Below are 18,726 nucleotides of genomic sequence, written 5' to 3'. Positions count from 1 at the left end.
AACACAAATCTTTGAAAAATCCATAGAATTAGGTTTAAAATGAAAATATTAATTTACACATGTTTATTCTTAAGTTCAATTGCTTAAAAGAACATGACATTTGTCAGAACCCATAAAATGTACAACGTGGACTGGACCCTAATTTATACTATGAATTTTGGGTGATAATAATGTATCATTGTAGTATCATGGAACATAACAAGTGTACAATCATGGTACAGAAGGTCCATTGTGGGAAAGGTGTTGTTAGGGTGTAAGATAGAGGATACATGGGAATTCTCTGTACTTCCTACTTAATTTTGCTGTGAACCTAAAATTGCTCTAAAAAATAAAGTTTATCTTTTTAAAGATTTATTTACTTGAGAGAGTGCATGTGTGCACATGCATGAGTTGGAGGAGGGGCAGAGGAAGAGGTAAAGAATCCCAAATAGACTCCCCACTGAGCGAAGAGCCTGCTATGGGGCTCTATCTCATGAACCACAAGAGCATGACCTGAGCCAAAATCACGAGGCAGACACTGAGCTGACTGAGGCACCCAGGTGCCCCCAAAATAAAGTTTATTAATTAAAAAAAAATAACATGGCAGCAGTAACGATGTTAAGCATAGAATTTCTTTAAAGAGGAAATTTTGGAAATACCCTTTATCTCAGTAAATTTGGCACAAATCATATTTCTCTTTCTCACAGTTCAAGAAGCATGGTTTTTCAGTATCACCTGGTAAACACGTCCATTTAAAAGGGGCAAACCATATTTACCAAGCTCATCAAACTGAGATACAAAACCAATGCCTGTTTAATATTTAGAATGAGAAAGTACTGTCATGTCAGCTGGAATACATGTGTTGGTGGAAGCAACATTTTTTTCTGTGAAGGCATGGAAAAATGCTTTATTATCAGAAGATTGCCTGGAGAGACTGAAATTTGAGGAAGTAGTAACTAGTTTTATGATTTGATTCTCAAATGATGTATTTCTCAAAGTGTAGGTTCATGGACTTCCTACATCAAACTACCAAGGGTGTTTATGAAATGCAGATTCCTAGACACTAACCTAGATTTACCTTATCAGAATCTCCAGGCATGGACCCAGAAACTGCATTTTTAACAAGCACTTTTACAAAGCAGAAGTTTGTAAACCACTGGTACTTGGATATAAGGTAATGATGCCCTTTCTCCACAATAGGGAAAACTTTGCTGATGGGAAATTTAACAACTCGAGGGTGTTGGTGAGACATACTTTTCTCTAAATCTACTTCGAGAGCACTGGTAATTTTAAACTCTGAGCCTCTGCTTTTCTCTGATTCCTTGACTATGTTAACTTTATTTAATTACTGTCAAGTCATCACAGAAAATTATTCCTTTTTCTCTTCATATCACTGCCCAGAGTTATTATATTCTTTCTATGTACTCTATAGAGGGATAATTACATACAGTGACAGTGACAGTTTGATGAGTTTTGACAAATGCATATATCCATGTAACCAACATTCCAGTTGAAAAATAGAATATGGGGCACCTGGGTGGCTCAGTTGGTTGAGTGACTGCCTTCAGCTCAGGTCATGATCCCGGAGTCCCAGGATCGAGTCTCACATCGGGCTCCCTGCTCAGTGGAGATCTGCTTCTCCCTCTGACCCTCTCTCCTCTCATGCTCTCTCTCTCTCAAATAAATAAAACTTAAAAAAAAAAAGACTTAAAAAAAAAAAAGAAAAATAGAATATGCTATCATGCTAGGAAGTTCACTAGGGTCCCTTTCCATTTTATCCCTGCCCCATCTATCCTGGCAACCACTATTATGATTTATATCCCCCCAGATCAGTTTTGCCTGTTCTTGAATGTCATAAAATAGTGTATTGATTATGGGCTAACCCCATAGTTGTTATAAAAGATGACACTCATTTTTCCAAGTTATTTTAAGAGAAACTAGACAACTCTTAAGAAACTCCAACATATTTCAATTTTCACTGGTAAAGGTGGAATACCTTAATTAAGATTTCTTTGCCTAGAGATATAAACAGGATCCTGCTGAGGACTTTACAAACTATCCTTCTGTAGCCAGTTAAACCTTCAATTAAAACCAGCTTTAATGTATCAGTTATAAAACTCTGATAGTAAAAGAGAGAATGCAATTGGGAGAAATTTTTCTGACCCAAAAGAATGATATCATGTAGATTCTGCAAGAATTTTAAGATCAACTTGCTGAAATATGATTAATAATAGTAGGAAGAAAGTTTGGAGATAGGCAAATGTATGCCACTTGATCCATAGACTGGACCACCAAGTCTGGTCCCAGATTAGATTCTAAAAGGGATCGGTAATGTTTTCCCCAAACTTGGGTTTCACCATACTCTTACACACTTTTGTGTTTTCAGCCCCATAGTCGCAGTCCTTATCAGAACCTAAAGGAATGTGACATCATTTGAGAAATATTACATCCTTTCTACCATCCATTATCATAATTCCCTGGGTCCATAACACTTTCTCTGGTTCTTACCGTTTTTGCATGCTTTCATTCTTCCAGTACTTGAACATTTCTCCTACTATTTGTGTGGTTCCATGTCACTCTTGTAGAATTGTCATTTGCCTCTGTCTTTCTCATCATTCATTCTGTATCCTAGCTTAAAGAGCTCTATGTCATCACTTTAATTTTTTTAAGAATCTCCCCACATTTTTCTCCTCACTGGAGTTGCCCAAGGTCATATTTCTGAGCACTTCCTGGTTCTGTCTTCTTTTGGAAACTTGTGGAATTGTGCCTGTATTTAAAAAAAATTAAAAGATAGGGGCACCTGGGTGGCTCAGTTGTTAAGCGTCTGCCTTCAGCTCAGGTCATGATCCCAGGGTCCTGGGATCGAGCCCCACATCGGGTTCCCTGCTCTGAGGGAAGCCTGCTTTTCCCTCTCCCATTCCCCCTGCTTGTGTTCCTTCTCTCCCTGTGTCTCTCTCTGTCAAATAAATAGATAAAATCTTAAAAAAATATATGTTGAAGTCTATCTTCCTAAAGTCCTCTGTACACATTTTATCCAGCTCAGTCTTGCCCTACTTTGAAGGTGATATGGCCATGTTCTTCCAGGTTCCCATCCCTTTCACTCTGAAGAATGGCTTCTTCCCATTGGTTGGAATCAGAGCACAATTATTTCTATTACTTCCTTTACCCTCTAGGACATGAAATTGTTAGGGAGACAAGTGAAAAACTCTGCTTTTATCTGAATGAAGTATCCAAATGTTATCTGTATTGTGTACGCTCTGCCAATTTTGTGGCTTTCTTCCATGTGGCTCAGCTCTGCATCCATGAAAACATCGCTTCTGTTCTTCTCTTCTTTCATCTTCATCCAAGTGTTCAGAGAGTCCTCTGAATCTATTGTTATCACAGCCTACAGTGCTGCTCCATCTCCTTCCAACAGGTCTTTGTGCACAGCATACCCTTCTATCACTGTGTTCCCATGGATCTGTTCCATCTCGCCAACTCTCAGTGGTATTTGTGAGGTCTTGTTTGTCGCCCTGTGCTAAATATCAAAGTTGCTGTGTTGCTTGTGTTCTGTGCATGATATCTGGACATCTGCTGCCTACGCTTTCTTTCTGATGTCCTTCCCAATTGTTTTCTTATTGAATCACTCGGCACCTCCCTCGCTATTGAAATTCTTCCCAGACCCTCCTTAATGTCATTCATGGAAACCCATTTCAGTTTAATCTAGGTGTTTTTTTCTCCCTTCCCATCTGTTTTCCATTTACAGCCCCTTTGGCCAGATGAGTTGGTATCTGACTAAACACATTCTTTTCAGTCTTTGAAAAATTCTCTTCATTCCCAGTCAAATATCTGTCATTCCTACATTTGAAGCTGTGGCCCTGAAATAAAAATTTGTACCAAGTGTGTACCTAGTGGTTCACTTTTCATATCATATTTTTGTTCTAAACATTTGTGCCCCTAAGTCTTTTATGTCCCAAATTTCACATCATCTTGAGATGCTTCCATAGTCTATTTTGATGGGCTTTCATTTCCCTGTAACTTGGCAGGTGATACCTTTGACCAGCCTCAGCAGGATCTGCCATGTGCTAGATTTGTACTCCATGAAGATAACACCCCTTCTTGCATGACTTGATTGTGTCAATTCACAGGCATTACTATATCCCTTACAAGGGGTTCCCCAAGTCCCAGTGCTTGGCTTTTCCTCCATAACTTTATCATTTCATTTGTCTTCTTCCTCTGTAGGAGAGCATTATTACAAGTGGTGTAGTACAGTAGAAAGGAATTTTGCTCTGCTACTTGTTATTTGGTAGCTAAGGAGGACAAATAAGTGAACTCTACAAGCCTCAGCTTCCTTATCCTTCAAATGGGGAGAGAATACTGACCTTATAGAGTTATTGTGATGATTTAATAAGATACTATATACGAGACCACTTTGTAAGCTAAAAGTAGAACAAACATAGGTTTTAAGAATAGTCATTAGATTATTTAGTTTTCCTCCCCGCTGCAGAGCACATGGAGCATGCATGAGAATTTGCTCAACATTGGCCCTAACCCTGTATTAACTCAGTTATTGAGTGCCTCCTGGAAGCCAGGTCCTCTGAAAGGAGAAACAAGGCATGTGTGCAAAACTTGGTGATGGAGTACTTGGCCAGAAAGAAACTGAATTCGGGAACATTTCCTTTCCCCAGAAGATTAAAGTCGGCATTGTGCTGGCCTGTAAGCTTCCTACAGTCATCTGTGCCATGCCTTGTTCTTTGGATTTTAACACTTGAACAAGTGCTTCTGGGCACCCAGAGGTCAGCCCAGTGGTGTGCAAGAATCTGCTTATTTTCTAGAACCCTGGATCTCTAGCTTATGCAGGATCCACCCTAAGCTAAATTCATCTGGGAATTAGCCACAGTACACCCTTATCCACCCTGACCATGATGGGATGGCATGGTTCTCTAGCAAGTTTGTAGGACCGGCATTAATAACAAATAACTATGACAGTACCAACTACAATTCACATGTTTTGAATACGTACCATATGTCCATACTCTGTTAGGCTCTTTATATACATCAGTGCTTTTCAACCATTACAAATTATTGCTCCCCTAAGAATGGCTCCCCGTTCTTAGACATATTTTTCTTAATATCCCTTCTATGACATTTTAATACCACAGATAATACCGGGTGCTTGTTTAGGTACTGTATGCATGTAAGGTACTTTCTATGATTTATATGTGAAGAGAGTGAGATTTTTTCACCTTCTCCCCCAAGAACCAATTTTCACCCCCCATTGAGGGTGATATTACCCCCATTGATAATGTGTGTGTGTGTGTGTGTGTGTGTATTCTTCCCCTTCCCTCAATCATTCCCCAAGTAATTTGCAAACTGTTTGCTCAATCCCTGAACCTATTACACAACTATTGACCCCAGGGAAAGAGACCTTAATTCGGAGGTAACAGCAAACACTCCATTTAAGGAAAGGCTGCATTTTCTACATAGAGCCCAGCCCCAGGTCAAGCCTGGACAGACCCCAGCTTGATGAAGTCTTGTGGTCTCTCTCACATACTGTTTTCTTTATGACCTCCTCCCCCAGGACCTTGAATGGATGCTGAACATTCCTTATCAGAAACCTGAGGAGGATACTAAAAAGACAGCCACAATTTTCCTTCTGCTTGCTGCCAAGTTTCTTGAGGTCCCAGCTGTTGGTGTAAGATTTTGTAGGATTTCATATATATATATAAAAGCACGCACACACTGCAATCTGAGGTTTCAAATGCTGTCTTAGTTTTCTGTATCAAAGGGCTAGAAAATATGGAAATGAGGGAATGTAGTAGAAGGATGGGTGAAGGAGAGGAGGAGAGAGAGAGGAGAGGTCGGAAGACTAGAGGGATGGGGGTGGGAGGAAGAAAGAAAAGGAAGAGGAAGTGTAATGGAAGGAGCAAGGGCCTTGCAATCAGACAACTAGCCTGGTCACTTTGTGACCTGGGGAAAGTTATTTAAATGCTCTAGGTCATTAAAAGAATTGTTCTACAGGGTCTATCTTTGTATGCACAATATCTGGCATACAAAAGGTGCCCAGTTATGTCAGCATTATTATTATCATCACACATACATATTGGTAATAAAAGGAATTGGAATCAAATAAGTTTGCCATTCAAGTTTTCTAATCTTAGAAAAGGCTTATGTGTACCAATACATATGGGCACAGCCGCAAGGGCATTCAGGACCTCAGGAGCAAAGGCTGACGGCAGAGGAGGACACATCTGGAGTTTCTAAGGGGCCCAAAAAAGAGCACTCCTGTTTCCCATTGCATTTTTAAACCAGGGGAGATCTAAGACAAAGGAGTCATCAGTGGAGGCCAATATATGGCCCTCATTACTGATCAATGCTACTTTACAGAGCTTGACTTCTATCTTTGAGCAAGTGGAGTTCTCAACATCAAACTCCAGCATTCGACCAACTTACTCACCAGCCTCAGGCAACACCAGAACATGGCAGCCTCCCCCATGTGCGGAAAGATGCCTCTTTCTGTGGGTATTCTCTAAGGAAAGGAACAGAAACAAGAGCTAGGCCATGCATGACTTCTTTCTCCTTCTAAACTCACCAACCAGGTAAGTCAATTCATCTCCCGGGGGGGGGGGGGGAGTGGGAGAGGAATGTGTGACGGAAAGAAGAGGCCAGGTGTGTTCTGCCAGTGGATATCCTTTGACCTGGACAAGATAAAACAAGAGGGGGCTGGATGTGAGAGTCCCACGCTCTAACTGGCTCAGAGGTAGTAATGCAAGGTGACAGAACTGGGAGAATTTCATCAGTCTGTAGAACTGGCCCTAAGTGGGAGGAAGGGATACTGTAGTATGCTTCAAACTGGTCAATAATGAGCAATCTGGGAAAAAAACGATACCCGTTTATAAGTTTTACTGATATAAAGGGTGTGTAGCACACAATTTATAAATAATAATAAAACACACAATACTCTCTTTCAAATTCCATGTAGCCAGTTGATTCTCACTGAATGTTCTCGCTGATTTTTGCTGAACTCTTGTATCCATAGCCAACCTGTGGTTGCAATTTAACCATGATTTGACAAGTGGAGTCATTTCCACCATCCAGATAACAATAGATGTGAATAACTCACAATCATAGACAATAGCAAAATGTAGTAGGATTATTGAGAAGTGATGAGTTTGCGTATTTATGACCTTTGTTTTTAATGTAAATTAATTGTATTTTATATCATATTGAGAAGTGATGAGTTTGCGTATTTATGACCTTTGTTTTTAATGTACATTAATTGTATGTTTATATCATATACATTTTAATAATGGCTGTGTTTAACAGTCCAACTTGTAAAAAGCCTGAAAATTTATCCAGTCAGCACACCACTGAGGAGTATCCAACAGTTCAAATGATGTTCAGCCCCCACCTAAGGAGATATTGGGGTGCCACAGGTGGACAGAGGGCAGGCGGGCTGCAGGGATTGCCAGGCATGAAGAACAGCATCCACCAGGGGGCAGTGTGGTTCCAGGTGGTCCCTTAGGCAGGGAGCCAGACCTCAGCCTGTGGTTACTAGAGGACTAAGGACAAGCACCAGGACCGGAGGCAGAAGGTTGAGACTTGGGGCTTCTCTCTGGGTGCTGACTGGAAACCAAAACACATGACCTGAGCTGCTATTGGAGGAGGGGTCAGGGGAGAATCATCCTGCTCCCTGCACCCATCTGGCTTCAGGACAGGGCAAGAAGGCCCATTGCAGACCCCACTCTCTGGTGAGGTGAAGACTCAATCTGGACAGGAAATGTACTTGGGGCTCAGAAGCTTGAGTGAGACAGAACTTAATTACCTAAAATGGGGTTCAGGGCCTGTCACTGAGAGGACCAGGGAGGGGAGACCAACAGTAGAAGCCAAGCAGAATTTTCTAGTCAGCTAAAAAATGTGGAGCCATGAGGGACACAAGCAGAATCACAAAAATCCATTTCCAAACTGCTTTCTTTCCTGCACACAGGAGCTGTGGTTGAGTTTTTAAGTGGGAGCAAGTTACGTAGCACAACATACCCATCAACAGAGGCTATGATATGATAAATACTTTATAAATTTATCCTAATTCCATTTCATATGCTTACAGTCACTTTCTAGAAGCCCCACTTAAGGCTTAAATGCCTCTTTTAGGAGTTTGAAGGTGTAGTTTCTTGGTGACTTACTTTTTCTCTATCCAAAATAAATCTAGCCACCTTAACAGAGCAAAAGCAAAACTAGTACCTGGAAAACATCACATTTTCTTGCTAATTTAGGCAAAATGGTCCCTAGAATTTTATAAACCATCCAAATCATTTATATAAAGTTTTTGTTTTTTCTCTACACTCACCTGTTAGGAGATTACTTCCTTGTTTTGTTTATGAAGGTCTAGCTTTGTCCTGAAACTTGAAAGCCCAGGATTTCAAAAGAGTTGTGTTTATCTCTTTGCTTACTTCAGTCATGAATTGCTCCTAGGCCACGGGAGAAAAGTCAGTTCATATTGATGTGTGGGCCTTAGGTTAATAGAAGATCAACAATTTTAGTTTGAGACGATAACGTCTTACCTTGTTATTTTTAACAGTTCATGAACTGTTAAGTTCAGTGATATATTAGAAATAATGGGAAAACAGCAAATTGTGGGTGATTAATGTCTAGCATAAATTAGTTCAAGTTGTTAAATAATTTATTTATTACAAACAGTATATTATGTCTATATTAAAAAGCTAAGTCATGTTTTATAGAGAAGAATAAGAGAAAAGATATCTAAAATAAATTAATGAATAGGATCACAGTATATATACTGTTTTATAACTCAAATATTTTTTACAGTACATAATTTTAAGTGTGTGCATAAGGAGACAATAGAGTATAATGAACCCTCGAACTTTGTAAATCTTGTTTCATCTATCGCTTTATAACACCATCGATGTGACATTTCATCTCTAAATACAGAACTTAATAAATAACAATATACCATGATCACATTTAAAAAATCATCGTAAAAATGCCATAGTATCATTCAATATACGACTGTTGTTCAAATGTTCTCAACTTTCAGGTGTGCGCGCACCTGCCTGTATGCGCACTTGGGACTTCTAAAGGTGATATAATATATTGCCGGTGGTTAATATGTCTCTTAAGTGTCTTTTAATCTGTAGGTTCTCCTGTCATTTCTTTTGTTTTTATAATTTATTTATTAAAGATAACTTCTTTTTGTTACTTACTAAATCACAAATATTTCCCCACCATTCATTAAGTCTTCATAATATTCCATTGTGTGGACGTTCCATGATTTATTTTCACAACCTTCTACTGTTGGATAATTAATTGTGTCCAACATTTTCCTAACATTCAATTTATTGTAAACAACACCCTAATACGTATATCTGTGGGAACTTGCTTGATTGTTTAAGAAAAATTGATAGATACAGAATTCCTGGTTGAAAGAATCAGTGTCTCTCTCTCTCTCAACCAATGCTTTTTCCAATGGTTTGCTTTACTTCTAAAGTAAAGGTATGGACTTGCTTTTGAATTTGATTTAAATTTAAACTCTCCAAAAATTGAGGATTCCTGTAGTAAATATTGAAACCATTTCTTTCTATACTGGTAAGGTTCAGGATTTGGTAAACAATCTTTCATTATGGAAGGGTCAGGGAGAGATTTATGGCCAGATGACTATACAGGTGTTGACAGTTGAAGAGCAGGTTAGACTGGAAGGTGTCATATGTCCTTAATGACCCACCCCTCTGGCTTGATGAGTCACTTTAGTTTGAGCCGAAAATGTCACTCTCTTTCATATGATTCATGAAAAACCCTGAGCGTGTATATAGAATGCCTTGGAAAATGTGTTCACTCCTTCTTTGATTGGCTATGCTCATACTCTGAGGTTACAAGAAAGTCTAGTCTCCTGGAGGGAAGGTGAGTAGTTGTTATTGCCACAGGATAAGATTCCATAACTTTCTTTGAAAGCTCCCAGGAATTCAATGTGGGGTTGCATGAATGGGAAGGGGGTGGGGGTAACGATAAAACAAGATCAGCCATGAATTGGTAACTATTGAAGCTAGAAGATAGGTACACGGTAATTCATTGTACTGTTTTCCCTGATTTGGAGAATGTGTGAAAATTCATGTCCATAATAAAAATTTAGAAGGTCTCCCAGAGCAATATGGCCAGTCCATGGCCTGTGCCCCTGGGTGGCTCTTTGGGGTTCCAAGTACAGCCCTTGAAGCAAACGTGAATAAGATTTCACAATAAATTATTGTAATGGGGTGTTTTTAAAGTAATAACAAGTCCTTGGAGAGATTTCAAATGATATTCTACACAAGCATGTGCTACCATTCACTTTTATTTCATGCAATAAATGAATCATACAGGAATATTTTACAAGGGAAATTATTGTGGCCCCTTGTCAATGACCCCAGAGGATTCTGCCTTATATCCTCTGTCAAGGAGACTACTCTTACAGTGCAGCCTTTTAAAAAAACCTTCACAATCAGGAAATTCTACTTTCTGTATAATCTGGTTTATAAAGGTACTGAAAACATGTATGGTGTACCAAACTGGGATACATGAGTTAATACTGAATTTTTTTCTTTTAAACTTCTTTTGAAAGCCAGGGATGCCCAAGGACCTCATACATAGTAAACCATCACCTAGAGTGGCTCTATAAAATTGGTGTCTAAAATTTTAATTGTAGATTAATCCCATGTTCTGGTGGAATATATTGTAGATCTAAAGAATGCTTACACTAGTTATATAGATATTTGATCTATTAGATGCCTCCTCTTAGTCGGCTAAGGACTAGGTGTTGAGAATGCAAAGTCAAATCACTTAACCAACCTCAGTGGTGATTCTCCGACATACAGAGAAGAGGGGATATTTCAATTTATGAGTCAGCAACCACTAGCAAGCAGATGGCTGATTTTTCTTTCTTGCCCCACACGCTGACAAGGAAACTAGAAAGCTATAACCCTTAATGAGCATAAATTAAATCTTGATTATAAAAGACCTCATTTCATAAAATAATAAAGATTCCATCCCTTCGAGGGAGTCTTCATTTTACGCATAAGGAAACAAAGGGTGAATGAGGCTTATCAACTCAAGGTTAGATTGAAATCATAGTTTGTTCTGATTTGATTACATCAAATGGCAAATTCTAAAATTCGTCTGGTGACTTCCTTTATAAAATAAGAGAACGTTTTATATTCTCTGTGAAAAAAATGGATTATATTCTGTCTGGCACCACCAACTGCTTGTTTCTCGCTAATACCAACATACACAATATCATTGCTATTTAGAGTTTGTCTAGAATTGAGGTATAATACGATGGTGAACAGAAGCCAGCTTCTGTCAGCTCATGAGAGCCTGTCTACACATCTCTTCCCAACTCTGTTCTGTAACATCACGTGGATGGCTTGAAATCAGGCATGGTGGGCGTGTTTACACCACATAAATTGGCACACACTGCAACCAGGACTTTTTTTTTAATTGGGAGAGCCAGTTTGCCAGTACACCACTTGATAGACAATAGATGCTTGATTGTCAAGGCTTTGATATTTGTAGTTTCAGCCAATTTACAAAGGACCATGAAGGCTCATTACATTCCGCCAAGATACTGATCAAGTCCAAAATCCTCAGTCTGGTCTGGCCATTGTCCACGTCTGGAGCTTCGCCTTTTTTTTTTCTTTTTGGTGCAAAATGGTGGTTTTATTAAAGCACTGGGACAGGACCCATGGGCAGAAAGAGCTGCTGCATGGGGGTCTTGAGGAGTGGCTGATTATATACTCCAGAGTTGGGGGGGAAGTAAGGAAAAGGGAGGTTTCAAAAGGGTTTTCATATGCTAAAGAGGAACGACAAGATAATGCTAGAGAGGAGCTACAAGATATCAGAGGCCTCGCTGTTGTAAAGGTTGTTTTCCCCTCTAGCAAGATATTAACATTAAGATAGTTGGGAGATTCCTGGAAGAATGTCACACATGTCCCACCCAGGAGTGGGGGTTGAGGAGAGGTTGCAGGGTGTCAACTTATGCTTTGTCTTCAGCTAGCCTTCTGCTCCCTCATCATTTCCCCCCTGAACAATTTTGACCCTTAAATCTTTAAGGTTGTTGAAGGTGGAAGGTCTTATATTCTATAATGTTTTCCTGCTGAATAGAGGTGTAGAGCTGTCCCTACCTATGGGTCAACATTGGTCAGTTGGGAAACATATGGGGGGGGGCAGCTGAATCCAACGCGGTCAACATAGATGAACCTCCTTGAGTAGAAGGGATCATCTGCTGGAGATTATGGCAGTGAAGGAGTCTTGGCACTAGGCAGGGAGACACCGGAAATGACAACAAAATAAGGTTAATAGTGTAATGAGAAAGAGAAGTCTGAATAAAAGACCTTTGATAGTTGGCCTTTGATAATCCAGGAGTTTAAAGCAACCACTAAAGGGAAGAGAGATCAATGAAAGCGCTAATTCAAGTATTCATGGCAGAAACTCTGGAGCTTCACCTTAGGTCATCCTTCTACCTGCTCACTGTTCTTCAGACCCACAGACATGCCTTCATTGCTTTGAAAACTTCTTCCCCACATTTGGATTTTTTACAGTTTTCTCTATGCTGCAACCCACCTGCTCCTAGTTAACACGTACATGTCCTGCAGCTCGTAGCTGAATTTCCACTTCCTCAGGATAGCATTCCTAGACTCCCAAAGTCTAGGTCACGTACAAGAGTTAAAAGCCTTCCTCACAGGCTCACTCTTAGCCTTGTAAGACAGATCACAGTCTGTAACTCTGTGCCCATTATAATTGTTTGATTCAGGGTCACCTCCTTACCCTGGGCAGTGACTCCCATGGGAGGTGGAGCTGTGTCTGGTTTTCCTCCATGTGCTTTCCCTACTAACTAGAAAGCATAGGGCCTTTTAAGTTATGTATTTGGAAAATAGTCCAAAGACTCAGGAAAATGTGGAGAATAAGGTAATAAGCATCTGTATACTTTATCAACCAGCTTTAACCTCGACATTTTGCCAGAATTGTTTCACTTTTTTTTTTTTTTTTTTTTTTAAAGAACAAAAACATTGCTATTCTAACTAAACCCCTTGTGAATTCTTCTCAATCCCATAGCCGTCTTTTCCTCCCTGGAGAAAACCCTTAACACAAAGGTGGTGTGTATTCCTCCACTGGAAGAAGCTGTAATTTGCCTGGGAAGGTCCATCTATGTGTACATTTGAAGAGATATTACTCATCTATGCCAGCATATGTGGTGGCTGGAAGTGAGCAAAAGACCCTTACTAATGAGGATTTATGAATGGCATGCTTCTTAGAAAGGGAATTAACGCCCTGTTTGGGTCAGGATTTCCCAATATGTAGTGTGAATCAACCATTTTATTCTGTTTTTTAAAACTCCTTTATGATTTGTTTGAAGTTGTCTAAGTTCTGACATTAGTTTGATTTGTAGACCCTTTAAGCTCCATTAACATAAGATGACAAAGAGGAGTGTTGAGTTGTGGTAAAGAGCATGAACCACTGGGGTGAAGTCTTTATTAGCTGTATGATCTAGAGCAGAGCGATCCCTGAGCAGCGTTGCTGGCATCACTGGGAAACTTGTTAGAAATGCACATTCCTGGCGCTCACCCCAGGTCCCCTGAAGCTGAAACTCAGTGGTGGGGCCCAGCAATCCGTTTTAATCAGCCCCGTGGCTGATTCTGGTGCCCACTATCATTGGAGAACAACTGATCTAAGGCAAGAAATTTAAGCCCTCCAAGCTTCAATTTATTTATCTGTAAAATAGAAATGATAATCCTCAAGACACAGGATCTTTGTGAGGATGAAATATTAGTTAACATTTATGGAGCACATCTCCCAGTGCCAGGCACTGTTCTTAGCACGTACCATATTTTATCTCATGTAATCCTGAAATTAACTTCATCTCAAATAAAGATTAGAAAAGTACCTAGCACATAGGGAGCAGTCAATAATTGTTACTATTATATTATTACCTTTCTGAGTTGTAAAAGATAAAATGAGATGATATAAATACTGAGCACAGCATCTAATACATAGTATATGCATAACAGGTATTAACTGTTTGCACATAAAAGTATTTGTCTGAAGAGTAAACATTATTCACATGGGTCTTTATGGGAAGTGGGATGGAGTCTAACATTTTAGACTAGACTGGACTAACTGACAGGGAATCTCCCCCTGGAAAAAAAGGCCATTACAGAAAACGTTTTATAGATCACATTTCAACATTTCTTTTTGTGATTTGTCAAAAATCAAGGAAGCCAAAGAGAGCTCTTTGAACTAATTGGGAGGGCCAAGAAAGTAATAACTACTCTCTAATTAAGCTGGTAATAGCTGCCCTCTATTGGTGAGATCAAAGGCCAGAGAAACACTGCCCATGAGGACTTTGGAAGACAGGCTGCTCTCTATGATGATAGCCTTGAAGTTTTGGACCCTCCGAAGTAGCTCAGAGAGAGAGAATTGTTCTGTCTGTGAGGGTCCGAGAGAAAGAGGGAGAAGGCCCAGGTGGATGGAGAACACTTAAAGGTTTGTTAGGCAAGCGTTCGTTTGTATTTGGGCATTTATATTTGTTTCAGAATCTAACTTTGAATTGTGTCTTCTAAAATAAAGAAGTCAAAAAAATGCAAATGAAATGAAATGAACAAGTCACTAGCTGTGGCTTTGCAGCTTTATATAAAGAATTCCTGAGTATTGGAAAAGAACTGCTGGAAAAGCATGCTCTCCCTCTGTCTGCTGTGAATGGGACACCTTTCCTGTCTGCACTCTCTTCCCCAGCAAAGCTGACCTCTCCATCTTTGTGCCCAAAACCCCACTGGCTTCTCCTCTCATGACACCTGGTACGCACAGAAGCGCTTGGCTTTTTCGTGGTCTACACCAGAACTGCCCAGTCATGCAAGTTACATTTTTTACTTAAAATTTTTTTTTAAGTAGACACTAAAAAAAGTGAAAAGGAACAGGTGAAATTAATTTTAACAATGTAGTTTATCGAGACCACAATATCCTGAATATTACGGCTTTGATAGGTAACTAATGTATAAGTATTAAGGAGATATTTTACAGTTTGGGGACGGTACCCATTCTTTGAAGTCTGGTGTGCATTTTATACCTACAGCACATCACAATTTGGCTTAGCCCCATTTTGAGTGCTCGATAGCCACATGGGGCTCGGGGCTCCCGTGTGGGACGCTATGGGGCTAGAAGGCAGCATCTAACCTGTCTTTGCACCCACAGTGCTTTGTTCAGTGCCTAAAGCCAATGTCATTTCATGGGTAAATGTGGCATGTAGAATTCTAAGATCACGTCCAGCGATCCTTGCCTTTGTATAATCGTTTCCTCTTTGAATGTGGGTGGAACATATAACCATGATGAGATATCAATCTATTGATTATGATATGTTATATGGCAAAAGGGAGATTATTTGGGTGGGCCTGCTCTAATCAGGTGAGTCTTTTAAGAGAGAGAAACATTCCTGCTGGCCTAGAAGAAAGCATACATACACCTATGTAGTGAACTGCCAATGGAAAGGAGCAGCCTCTAGAAACTGAGACAGGTCCCCAGCCAATGAGCTAGAGAGAAAACAGGGACCTCAGTCCTAAAACCACAAAGAACTGAATTCTACCAACAACTAGTGAGCTTTTAAGAGCACTCTGAACTCTAGATGAGAACTATAGCTGACACTTTGATTTCAGCCTTGTGAGCGCCCCCCAGCACAGAACCTAGCCATTTTGGGCCCAGATGACCTACAGAACTGTAAGCTAATACAGGCATATTGTTTGGAAGCCACTAAATTTGTTGTAATTTGTTACACAGCAGTAGAAAAGTAATGCAGTAAATAAATGTCATAATTCAGCAACATCATCCAGCTGGTGGCAAGGTCTCTAAACCGTAGGCATAGTCCCTCAGAGGAATTAGTAACTTCTGAACTTTAGACTTAAAAATCAAACCAGTATCATGATGACAACATATTTATTTAATCGTGAGTATTAGCAATCTCAGTGTTTGAGTGAGTCTCTCTTTCCCAGGGCCATTTGTATCAGAGGGAAGAGCTAAGTGAGAGGCAAAAAAACAAAACAAAACAAAACAAAACACAAAAGACAAAGCCTCTGGAAATAAGTTTGATATACTTACCTTGTAAAGGAGTGACTGTTGATTAGAGGCAAATACAAAAAATGACGACGATAATAAGGATAGCTCACACTTTTTGGGTTTGTACTCTGTGCCAGGCATATCACCCACGACCCTGAGAGGCAGATGCGATTATTACCTTCCTTTTATGGATGTGGAAACCAAGTTTAAGAGGTAGGAGGAGATTTAGCTGCATAACCAGGCGATAAAGGTAATTAGGAATTAGGAAGGAAGAGGAAGAAGAGGTATTTTTGGATGAAGTACTCTTCAGAACAGATTAGCTTGACTCTCAAATGCAGCCCTTTCTCTTGGATGACAGAGAGCTCTGTTTCCTCTCTGTTAACAGGTTCTCTTCATACCCGTTCCTTCTAACAAGGTGCATTTCCCAAGTGGTCCTCAATCTCTGCATTCTGCCTTTTACTTTCTCCTTTGGGGAAGTCGATGAGTCCTGTCACTGCCAATAGTACCTCTGGTCCTGGCTGTGAAAGGTACATCTTGAACCCTATTGTTCTGAGTTCCAGCCCTCCAGGGACATTTCCACTTGGATGTCTCCCTGTCCTCTCAAGTTCAGCTCAGTCAAGGTGGAGTTCAGCACTATGCCCTGAAAACCAGCTCTCCTCTGTGATACTCTACACCTGCCAACAATTCCATAACCACTGGCTAGTCCACCAGGCTGCAAACCCCAAAGACTCTTCAGCCCTTTCTCATCTCCGTTCCCTTTAGCCAAACTACTGCTAAAAGTATCTTTCCAGAATGTTTGCTCAGCCATTCCTTCTACACTCTCCAACCTCCTCAGTCCTTTAGTCCACTGCCCTTCTTTACTGTCTTCCTTATCCAGCTTTGATTCCATGGTGCATCAGTTCCGTCCCTCTTGCCAGGGCCCAAATCCCCTTGCCACTCTATTTTCATCATTCCTATTTGACATGACTTGAAGCCAACCATCTTCTTGCTCTCCAACGAGGAGACTGAGTGGTACTGAAAAAAATTGCACAGAGGAAAGATAAAGTTAAGGTAGAAGCCTCTCTTCTAGTTTCCACGGAGGCCCCAAGACCAAGGATGCCAAATACTGTCACATTCCAGAGCAAATTATTGGCTCCTCCCTATGCATGACTCCTAAAGAAGGTGGATGAAACAGGTTTTATGATCTTTATCTTTCACTTACCTTTAGCTGTGAGTTTTTTCTATCTGATACTCCCTCCTACTTACCCCCCTAGCCATGTGGGAGCTTCATAGTCGTCTTTGATAGGTAGCTTTTGAGGCTTGGAGGGTACAGACAGACATTTAGACTCATGCCTAGGGGAAAAAAGTCTTTAATGAGAGGTTTGCTGAAGTGAACTGCGTGTCAGCACAGCAGAGGGCTGCATTTAGGAAATAACCACATTCTGGCCTCTGCCAGGTCAAAGCTGCATTTTTTTTTTCAGGGGCCAAATGTCACACCGACGGTAGGAATGTGAGTCTGCCTTGTTTAGAAAGGAATCTTGACCCAGAGGGCTTCCTGCAATCGATGAGGTATCCTTGGCAAAAAGAGGTCAGGGGTTCCACTGGGTGGAGAAGCAGAAGGGAATCATATGGGGCTGGTTCGAGGAGAGGACCGCCTGAGACAAAGGAATTACAGATGGAAGGGGTCCAAGCAGGGGAGCATCTGAGGAGGCTGTGGATATGATCCCATGAGAGGGACATCAGTCAAGGGAAACTACACCAGCTTATATCTGTGTCAGTCAAATAAGGCCTTCCCTCTTCTTACCATTCTGTTGCCTTTGCCCCCATCCTGGAGGGTCCATTAGAAGTCAGGTGGTGGGGGGAACGGAGCAGCGGTCAGGGAGAAGTAGCATGAATGGGGAAATAGAGATGAACATCCCATTCCCCACTGCAGGCTCTTTGGGATGAAGTGACCAGAGGACATTTTGTTATCTGAGATGATCACAGTCAGAAGACCTTCCTAATGTTTCATCTGAAGGGTGGGGAAGAGTAGGCGCAAAAGAGAGGATTCAGATGGGCAGTTGGGGGTGAAGAATAAAATTGTTTCTCTTTGCATCCTCTGAGTCCAGCTTGCTCAGTGAGACCATTCAGTTTGTATCACTGAAATAATCTCAGTCCACAGTCATCCTTGAGGCCATGGCAATATAACACTTTTCTGGTGGGTGCACTGTCCTATTCTCTGCAAAGTTACCTTATGCTTCTCTACCTTCCTTGATCCCTGAACTTCACACTGGCCCCTTACTCTCAGATGATCTTGCCTCACTCTTTGCAGAGAAAATAGAATCTGTCAGATGGGAGGAAATTCTCTCCATTTCTTCTGCATCACTAAATGGAGTTAACTATACTTAGAGTGTTAATTGTTAATTGATGCATATATTGTAAGTATATAAAGGTTGGTTCCACTATTTGTCAATAGTATATTCTCTTAGGCAGGTGGACTATTTCCTTCATAATCTTATTCTCAATATCAATTTGCCTATCATCTCATTTTCATATAATGTAAAAATGAACTTTTAGCTCAATTTGAAACTTGGAAACTTTTTCCATTTATATTAAAATCTATGAGAAGATCTAAAGTCAAGTTTTAATTTATCTGTATTGCGTTCTGCAAAATACGTCCACAAGATTACCATTTGTATGGTATTTTGCAATATTTGAAATAGG

At 40.4% G+C, this 18,726-nt stretch overlaps 1 long non-coding RNA gene across 1 annotated transcript in view; it reads left to right on the top strand.

The window, feature by feature from the left end:
* LOC123849877 (uncharacterized) overlaps positions 1–18,493 on the top strand; it is a 29,195-nt gene extending 10,702 nt beyond the window's left edge. Inside the window, exons 3-5 of the long non-coding RNA XR_010407799.1 lie at positions 5,540–5,653; positions 6,346–6,557; positions 13,057–18,493. This is a non-coding gene — a long non-coding RNA (uncharacterized LOC123849877). The remainder of the gene's footprint in view (positions 1–5,539; positions 5,654–6,345; positions 6,558–13,056) is intronic.
* The last annotated feature ends 233 nt before the right edge of the window (positions 18,494–18,726 follow it).

This window comes from Mirounga angustirostris, unplaced genomic scaffold (genome assembly GCF_029215605.1).
Source record: "Mirounga angustirostris isolate CCGP_5_RB_7025 unplaced genomic scaffold, mMirAng1.0.hap1 SCAF_15, whole genome shotgun sequence".
Classification (NCBI taxonomy): Eukaryota; Metazoa; Chordata; class Mammalia; order Carnivora; family Phocidae; genus Mirounga; species Mirounga angustirostris.
This window is presented reverse-complemented; position numbering and strand designations above follow the sequence as displayed.